The following is a 10,935-nucleotide window of genomic DNA, read 5'->3' on the forward strand; positions in this document are numbered from 1 at the left end:
TGTGTTGCATCACCTCAACAAAATGGTGTAATCGAAAAAAAATACAGATATCTCCTTGAAACTGCTAGGGCACTCATGTTTGAATCAAAGGTGCCTATGATTTATTGGGGGGAATATATCTTAACTGCTACCTTTCTCATTAACAGGTTTCCATTGAAAGTTTTACATGGCAAGACTCATTATGAATTAGTTTTTGGGACTGCTCCTTCTTACAAAAATTTAAGGTGTTTTGGCTGTTTATGCTATGCTAATACCTTGAGCCATGGGAGAAATAAATTTGAGCCAAGAGCAAAAGGTTGTGTGTTTTTAGGATATCCTATCAATCAAAAAGGGTATAAACTTTTGGATTTGGATACAAAATAGATTTTTATCTCTAGAGATGTCCATTTCATTGAACATATATTTCCTTTTGATTCTGATCAATTTGTTCCTCCTATTTTTACAGAATATCCTTTTAATTTTGATCCACCACCTTCTCAATCTTTTCCTCAGGATCCTATTTCTTCACCTGTTTCCTCTTTGGATACAAAATTCCATGTTCATTCTCCCTCACTTACTCTGCCTACCAATTCATCATCTCCAGCACCTGTTTCTTCAATCCCTGATCCTCCTCTCAGAAGGTCTACTAGAACTACTTTTGGAAAGGTTCATTCTCATCTTAAAGATTACATCTACAATTCTATTGTTCTTACTGATGTAACTCACTCTTGTTTTTCCTCCACTACTACACCTTCCTCTATTTCAGTCCATACTCTTTCTACCACCAATCAAGCCACTCTTCAAAGTTTCTCTCACATTTTTGAACCCTCCAGTTATGCTCAGGCTTGCTCACATCCTGGCTGGAAAAGTGCCATGGATGCTGAACTTGAAGCTCTACAATCCAATCAAACTTGGGATGTTGTTTCTTTACCCCAAGGTAGGAAAACTTTACCTTGTAAGTGGGTTTACAAGGTTAAGCAACATGCTGATGGTAGTTTGGAAAGATTAAAGGCCAGACTGGTTGTGAGAGGTGATATACAACAACATGAGATAGATTTCACTGAGGCCTTTTCACCTGTGGTTAAAATGACCACCATTAGGTGTTTATTGGCTATTGCAGCAAAGAAAGATTGGGACATTACTTAATTTTATGTCGATAATGCCTTTTTACATGGAGATCTACAGGAAGAGGTTTATATGAAGTTCCTTATTGGATTAGATCCCTCTCAGCCAAATTTAGTTTGCAAGGCTCAGAAAGTCTCTTTATGGCCTCAAACAAGCCTCTAGGCAATGGTATGCCAGGCTTGCAGGAGCTCTCAGTTTTAAGGGTTTTTCTACCTCTCTTAATGATTATTCTTTGTTCTTTAAACAATCAGGTTCTTTCATCACTATCATTGCAGTTTATGTGGATAACATACTTATTACATGAGATGATTTGCACGAAATTACTGCTCTTAAGATATTTCTACATTCAGAGTTCAAAATTAAGGACCTTGGGCCTCTACATTATTTTTTAGGCATGGAAATACTTAGAGAGTCACAAGGTATTATCATCAGTCAGCGAAAATATACCTTAGATCTCCTACATGAGTTTGATGTATCCCATCTTCATTCAGTTTCTTCTCCTTTGGATCCGTCCATGAAGTTATCTGCAGATTCAGGGGAATTCATGTCAGATCCGACATTATACAGGCATCTCATTGGGAAACTAAATTATTTGACGCATACAAGACCTGATGTGTGTCATTCAATTCTGCTTCTCAGTCAGTTTATGCAGCAACCTTGCCTTTCTCATTATGATGCAGCTCTGCGGGTCGTGCGTTACTTGAAATGTACTCATGTTCAAGGTTTGTTCATGTTCACTTCATTTTCTTTTGCCTTTCAGGCTTTCTGTGATCCTGATTGGGCGTCGTGTAAGGATACACGAAGATCTATTAATGGCTTCTCATAAGTCTCGGAGGCTCGCCCATTTCCTGGAAATCCAAGAAGCAAGCTTCCATTTCCCTTTCCTCTGCTGAGGCTGAGTATCGCTCTATGAGACGACTTGTTGCTGAGTTAACTTGACTGGTACGATTACTTTTCGATCTATCAGTTCCCCCTGCTCTTTCAGTACCAGTACACTCTGATAGTCAAGCTGCTATACATATTGCGCGCAACCCAGTTTTTCATGAACGGACAAAGCATGTCGACCTCGACTGCCATTTCGTTCGTCAGCAGTATCTCTCGGTACTCATATCCCTCTCATTTGTTCCATCGAGGGATCAGTTAGCTGATCTTTTTACCAAATCTCTCTCAGGCCCTTTACATCACTCCTTACTTCGCAAGATGGGTCTCACTCAGCTCCCCTCCATCTTGAAGGGGGATGTTGGAATTACAAATGGTGTACGAGTGAATGAAATATTTGACGCAAAAGATACACCATCAAAGGAATGAAGAAAACATACACAAACAAGGTCTTCATGATTGGCTTTGGTTTCATCGAAGAAAACTAACCCTTTTATCTTGTCTGAAAATGATAAAAGGGTTATGTTATCTAGGTTAAAGAGCTACTTCTGCACTGGGCCAGCCAGAAGCCCAATTCGGATAAAAGGCCCAACAAATAAAGATTTTACATATAGATATAGCTGAAATGTATATGCATAGAGAGGGAATAAAATTTGTTATAGATAAGCCAATTAAGATTGTACAGCTGGAATGGTAGTTACAATAGAAGGTTCTATTCTTTTCTTTAGTTGTGTATAAATATAGGAACGAATTGTATTCTGCAGATGAAAATGAATACACAAAATTTCTAAATTCTTGTTTCTTTTACATTCCGGAAGAGGAAATGGGGACAGCCGCGTGCTGCTGCTACTATATTAATAATTGAAAGAGACGTTGGAGAAGAAACAAAAATCGCAGTGGACTGTTCTGCGTACTGATGCTTTTCCATCTATCTCCGTGTATTGGAATCGATTGGGGTTGGATGTTAACGTTGGAGGATTTTCTGGGTTTCTTTGTGAACATTAAAGGGAATAGGGAGTATTGGGGTTGACTGTTGTTGTTGACGTGGGGTTGGGCCAGGTTAAAAGGGGGAACTGGGCAGGGTCGTTTGGTACTGCAGCTGTATGTATGTAATGTATGTGGGTATTGCATTGTTGTACGTAGGAATGGGCTGGATTATTGTTGTTGCTGGGAATTAGGATGAGCTAATGGAGTGGGCTTGGGAATGGAAAGAAAGGGTGGGCTGCTGGAAGGTTGCAAGAGGAGGGCCCAAAATGGTTTTGTCTTAAATGGGTTTAGAGGGATTTGACTAATAACTAAATGAATTAATGTAAATTAATTAACGAGCTTCTTAAATCTTAACAAAAATAAAATAATCGACTTAATTATAAACTAATTAATTTTTAAAATTTACCATTAAGATAAAATCTTTTTGAGATGATTTCCAAATATTTATGAAATATACCAATTATATCTATAAAACTATATGAAAATATATCCACTTATTTATAAATTATGAAAATCGACGAAGATCACTTAAAATGACTTTGAAAAGTATTTGAATTTTATAAAACTAATTATTCTAAGTCGTTTGAAAATTTAAGAAGCTTGTGAATTAATTCCTATTGGGAAGGATCAAAATTGGGTGTCAACAATGACTTCTAAAAAGAATTGAAAGACAAAATTTTAAAAATTGAATAACATGCCTACAATTTGATAGAACTTTTCTAAGTTATATTTTATTTTAATCTAACAATTAAATTGTCTTATATCTTTATTATTTTAACAAGAGGTTAATATTGATAGGGTGAGAGAATTTATGATTTTAAATAGTTTAAAAAATAAAATAATTTGAATAATGCAAAAAAAATATTATCGTAAAATTTAGACGATGAACTAAGCTTACAAATTAATTTATTTACATAAATATTCTATTATAATATATCAAAATGTTAAATATTAACATTCTTTCGAACAAACTTTACAGTATAATATTATAATAACTTTATTTTGAAATTGTTAACAAATTAATATTTATATTTATATTTATCAATTAACAGCGTGTAACGCACGGATACATGTATTAATTGCTTAAAAGGAGAGTTAAAGAGAAAAGACAGGACTAAAAGGACTCTACTATTCTATTTGACATATTTTTTGAATGCTTTAAAAGGAAATTAGCGCGGTTGTGGCCTTCACGAGTGCGCGGGGTATTTTATTTTAGAGTAGTTAATAGTAGAAGAGTTAATAGCATTCCCTTATTTATAAGCAAATTCTAATTAAGTAATTAAAATGCATATATTTTTATCTCTTTGCTTGTGAATATTCAGAAATTTATCAAAGTTATTAGATGTAATATAATTCTAAAAACAGTTAAAAATATTACATATTTCCTAAATATGGTCAAATCTCTTTGTAGACATCGTTTATCTGATATTCTTTTTTACTACCATAACGAAATGTTATTATAGAAACAAACACAAATAATGTAACATGAAAATTAGTTCCACACTTTAAAGTGAAATATTGTTACAGACACTAGCAAAGTTGGGGTACCCATCAATTTTTGTAATTTCTAGTAGATATATATTCATTGTAAAAATAGTGCATATCTACTCTATCGTTTAACAAATTGTGCATATTTATCATTTGAGTAATAAACATATATTTACTTAATTAATAAAATTTCAAAATTATTTTTTTAATTTAAGAAATGTCATGGCGCTTTAAAAAAGAAGTTTTTCTTTTTTCATCAATGCTGGCACGTCATCCGTTTTTGTACCCCTTCGCAGAATTCAACCCCAATCCAAATAAAAAGTTCAATCTCTCTACTACTCAATCATAAATAAGATTGGGTTAGGTCTAAATAAAAGAAGGATTGAATTTGTTTTGGTTGGTACCTGAACGTTGATCTTATAGTTCTCTCCTTCCATTTTTCCTAACCCTTCCCAACATTAATGTGAAAAAAAAAGAAGAGGATCAATTTCTCCATTTGATCGAATTATTTATTTCTATAATTGGGGTTTTAATTTTTTTGCAACAGCATTGAAGATATTATGGCACGTTATGTGAATCTTCCGGAGCATGATCGAGGACGGTAATTTTATTATATTCAAAATTTACTAGTTACTGATGGGTCAATTTCCTAAATGGTCACCCAAGTTTAGAAAATTGCCTTGAAATATCATTTATGTTTCATTTAGGACCAAAATATCACTCAACTATCACTATTTTCCTCTAAATATACTTGACACTTCAAAAGTCTCACCCTCTCCTAGTTGACAATATGACATGTCATTAAAGTCTTTTTTTAATAATAGACTAATTTGATTCATTAAATCCATGATCATATTATTTTTAAATATATATATATATTAAGAATAAATCTTCATACTTAAGAATCTTTTTATTATAATTAAACTTTTTATTTTATTTTTTATGTTATGAAGATATGTTTTTAAAACGTACTATGATATCATCAATTTTGAATACTTACAAACATACACATTCAAAAAAATATCGATTTACAAATCACTCATGAATGCTAACTTATATCAATTAATCATAAATTTTATAATGAATCAATAATATTAAATGTCGATTAACTATTACAATAAAATTAATTGTGTATTTTGAATTCATGCTTACAATATTTTTTTCTTGAAAAAAATAGAAGTGAATAATATTATTACTATTTTTTATCCAAAAATAAATAAATACTAATTATCTCAAAAGTCTCCTTCTATTCTAGTTGATATGTCATGTTATTAAATCATCATTTTAAAAATAATAGACTTATTTAATTCATCAAACTTATGTCTCTACAAAACAAATATATACATTACATGAGATTTCATGAAGATTTAAAAAAAATAAAAACGCTAATTCCTTTTATTTTACCAAAAAAAATTCAATGAAAAAAAACTTTGTGTGCAATTATTACTTGGTAATTTTCAAAATCCCTAACTAAATTATTTGAAAATTTTAAGCAAATTTTTTTTAATAAAAGTATTCAAATAATTTTGTAAAGTTGACAAAAAAGTTGGTAAGAAAGAGAAAATTATTATTTAACTTTTTTTTAATTTAATTTTTTAATTTTATTCTTTTATTGCTATATTATATTATATTTTAACTTATCATACAACTAAACACCAATATATATTTTTATCTCATCCCAAATTCATGAAATATAAGTAATAATAATTGAATTGTCTAATTTAATTCAATAATATACATATTATATGGGATTAATATATTGATAAATAAAGATCAAAATTTTATTTTCTAATATAAATATTATCCACTTTCTATTTTCTTTTAGAAAAAGATATTGTAAGTATGGATTTCAAAGTACCCAATTAATTATTTTTTAATAGTTGATTGACCTTTAATATTATTGATTCATTATAAAATTTATGATTAATTGATATAAGTTAGCATTTCTGAGTGATTTGTATATTTTTTTTTTGAATGTATATGTTTATAAGTATTCAAAATTGATGATATTATAGTACGTTTTAAAAACCTATCTTCATAACATAAAAAAATAAAAAGTTTAATTATAATAAAAGATATGAAGATTTATTCTTAATAAACTAATATATATATATATATATATATAATATGATCATTATTTTAGTTAAATGAGTTTAATGAATCAAATTAGTCTATTAATAAAAAAAAAGTTTTAATGACTTGTCATGCCAACTAGGAAAGAGTGAGACTTTTGAAGTGTTAAGTATATTTGGAGGAAAATAGTGATAGTTGAGTGATATTTTGGTCCTAAATGAAACATAAATGATATTTTAAGTCAGGTGATTATTTAGGGAATTGACTTGTTACTTATACATAGAAAATTAATTAATTTTATTTTTTCTTGAGCTCATATTGTTATGTTTTACCTTTTTTGTCTTTGTTTGTTTTGATCCTTGTTTGTACGTGCTTTCTGTTGTAAAGGCAACACACAACCAAGAGGTACCAATTGTTGCCTCTTTTTTTTTTTTCTTTAAATGAATTAATTAAATCTTTTTGGATGGATTTTGCAGCGTCTCCAAAGGGCTATTGCTAAGCTAAAATGTGAAGCAGATCGAACTTATCAAGCACCAAGGTTTTTATTAACCTTCAATATATACATCTCTAACTTGTTTACTATGAAATTTATGCATTTTTTAAAATTAGCTTCTAATTTTTAATTGATAATTTTTCTTTTAAATTATATGTGAAGTAGCCCATCGAGCGTTGATTCCCCATAGAGGAATTTCAACAAGAAATTATTAGATACAAGACCCAAATAGAAGACTAAGGTAAATGTCTCATAACTATAAGTTTCTCTAAGTTATATATGCTGACAGTGCAATGTGTAAAGAATTAATTATAAGAATAAATTATGTATTGACGATTTTTGTAGGAAGAAATATTCCAAGAGACACTAAAACAAATCCAAGCCCACAAAGTAAGTTATCAAGTTAATTACTACTACTCTCTCAATTTAAGTGAAACACTCTCATTTTTATCTCATTTTCCACTTAACGGATAATATATAACCACACAAATGTTTGAGGCTTGTTTTATATTACAAGTTTACAAGTCTTTTTTTTTTAAAAAAAACTCCATATTCAGTTAAACAGTGACACATAAATTTGAACGTGCGGAGGGAGCATTTGATATGTTGATCATCATGAATCTGTTCTTACTTTGCTTGATCATAAGCCATTTAATTTGGATGTAAGGATCGACGCAGCAAGTATTGGAGGAAAATTATCACTCTCCCCAAGCACAAAACACTACACAACCACAGGTCAGTTTAACTCATTGAAACTTTCTGATCTTGTTCAATCACAAATAATTTTTGACATGTTCGGGACCAAAGTGAACTTATGTGTGATTTTTGGGTTAAATTTTAGATGGATTTTTCAGCATGGTGAATAATGCGGCAACAAATGATCCAATTGCAAATAGCACATTCATGGATTGGGTTCCACACGACCACACATGTCCAAATTCTCAATTTTCTTGATGTAAGTAAATACTAGATGGGCAAGGCCCGTGCTTAGCACGGGCCCAACATTATATATTTTTTCATGAATTTATTTTTGGAAAAATTATCTTTATATTTTTTTGATTTTGTTGTTTCTCAAACACTTTAATGACTGACCATTCTCAAAATCGGACGATTCCTGTTAAAGATACTACACATTAACAATATTATACTAAATCAGACAACTTTTATTTGTTTATTTTTACTCATGAATTTCGCATTGTAGGGAGTGACTCTTCATCCATCAACATTCAAGCCGAGAATAGATCTAAGTAGGAACGACCCAATCAAGATAGAGAATTACGTCAAGTTTTAATTAACAGAAAAAATACACCATTAGATATGCAATAATGATGGATACAAATCATGTGTACATGTATCTAGTTAAGAGTTCATGTATCTGATTTAAGATTATATGTATCTATGAGAAAAAAATTCAGATGCTAAAAAGGGAAGAGTTTTGAAATTTTTTCCTCTTTTTTTGGATTAATGATAAATAGATATTCTACCATCGTGATTTTTACCTAAATTCGTGCGTTTCAGTTATATTTCATATTTAGATACACATAATTATATGTATATACTTGTTATGTATCTGAAATACATGTTTTGAATATAATGTATGAAACTAATACTTGATACATCAAATTAATACTAGATACATATAAAAGATACATGAAATTAAAATTAGAACATCTAAATAGATACATGAAATTAGGGGTGTGCAAAAACCGAACCGACCGATAAACCGAACCGATAAAAGTGTTATTGGTTTATTGTTATTGGGTTATTGGATTAACGGTTATTTAATGGTTTTACAAAAAAAAAAAAAATTATTGGATTATTGGTTCCTTATTGGTTTTTTAATAGTGGGTTATTGGGTTAACCGATAACCCATTAAGAATATAATTATTTACTATTTTAATTTTTAGTTATACATATATTTAATATATTAAACAAAAAATATTAATATAATTAGTAGCATATTAGACTAAAAAAATAAAAACCCTACACAATAATTAACATTACTTAACAGTTAACTCTCCTCTCAGCTTTTAGTTATTTAACCTTTAGGTTCTACGGAGTATTACTTATTTACTTTAATTAGTTTATAATTGACTAATATTAGCTTTTGCATGATTGTAAATAAGTGCAATTTGATTAACGAAATTCAGATTGTGTTTTTTTTTTTTTTTTAAATAAAGTAAGAACTTCATTTAGTTGGGTTTTTTCTTTATATATGATTTACCATAAGCATGGCCTCATTTGCTACTGTTTTGACTCTTGTCTATGATTTGATTTTATTTAATTCCCATTATTGCATAAAGGGGACCTCATTTTATATATTATGGTGATCGAAAATTGACCAAGACTTTGTTGTGATGACCAAAATACAACATGTTGGTCCCTGTTGTCCCGTTTGTGATGATTATTTCGATGTATGCGTATCACGTCAAATTATTGGATAAGTCATATATTTGTTTTGAAATCATTTTCTTATTGGTTAAACCGAAAACTGAACCGTTAAAGACCTAAAACCGATAAACCGAAAACCGATAACAAATATCTTATTGGTTTAGCATATTCAAAAACCGAAAACCGATAAACCGAACCGATAACAAATATCTTATTGGTTTGTTTATTGGTTTAGCATATTCAAAAACCGAAAACCGATAAACCGAACCGAACCGACCGATACACACCCCTACATGAAATTAATACTAGACACATATAACAAATACATTAAATAAATCTAGATACTTCTATGATATATATGGATGTACATGTATGATACTCATGTATCTAAGTGTTTAGTTGGTTGGATACATCATATATTAATAATAGATACATCAAATTAATGGGTTTATTATTTTAAGAGTAATAAAATGAAGTTAATCAAATTACATGACTAATATATACCGTTTCTTTGTTATTTTTTATTAATAATATTAATGAATTTATTATTTCAAAGAACAATAAAATGAAATTAATTAAACATACCTTTATTTTCGCCTTATATTAAGGAATTTGATTAACTTAAGTTTTCAAAAATAATTGTCCATGTATTCTGAAAATCCTCAATTACTTCTCTAATTAAGAAAATTAGTTACAACCAATTAATTTAAACAAATAAAATATGTATCTTACTTTTAAAATTCGACAGATACATGTATCTTACGGATTCCGACTCGTGTATCCTAAGCATGAAATATGGTAGAGGAAGTATATTTAAAACTATCGGGAATCTAAGTAATTAGAACCTACACTAGTGAGATTTATGTAATTTGCCCTTTACTTTCTAGGTGTTTGATGTAGTCATATAGTGGTGAAGGATAGATAAAAACTTATTTAAAAAAAATAAAAACATAAAGCCAAAATTGCATTGCTTATATCCTAAAATGTTAATATATTGCATCAGGCGTCTACTTACAAACTGAAGCACATGTAGATGACAACTAATAATGTCAAGTCAGATTTAGGTTTAGCATCAAACAAATTAAATCTCAAAACTATCAAATAAGGAGAGAACCTTCAAAATTGAGATACTCGCTGAAGATGCAACAAAACTAATATGTAGGTATATTATTGCCAAAGTATGTCTAACAAAGTACTTTAGTTTTCACTATACCTTTATTAATATATCGGCATTTCACATATCAAAATAAAATAACAAACAATAAAAAATAATAATGCTCATCTAATACACAAATCTCAGAGCCAGTCTAAGATCATTAAAGCTCTTTAGTTAACCATCGTCATATTTCTTTAGAACATACATATGGTAAATTCATGTCATATGAAGCTTTAAAGGTTCATCAGATCTCGAAAGAGAACCACACCACCTGGGAATTCCATATAATGCTATTGTGTATAATATAATATCAAAGTCTTCTCATAAGTTTTCTTGTAGGGAAAACCTGCATGACAACTCACCT

General features: G+C 29.8%; 1 pseudogene; it reads left to right on the forward strand.

Annotated features, from left to right (window-relative positions):
• Window positions 1–2,608: 2,608 nt before the first annotated feature.
• On the forward strand, window positions 2,609–8,315 carry LOC125813602 (uncharacterized; annotated as a pseudogene).
• Window positions 8,316–10,935: the final 2,620 nt, after the last annotated feature.

This window comes from Solanum verrucosum, unplaced genomic scaffold (assembly GCF_900185275.1).
Source record: "Solanum verrucosum unplaced genomic scaffold, falcon-dt-bn FXZP01000235.1, whole genome shotgun sequence".
Taxonomy (NCBI): Eukaryota; Viridiplantae; Streptophyta; class Magnoliopsida; order Solanales; family Solanaceae; genus Solanum; species Solanum verrucosum.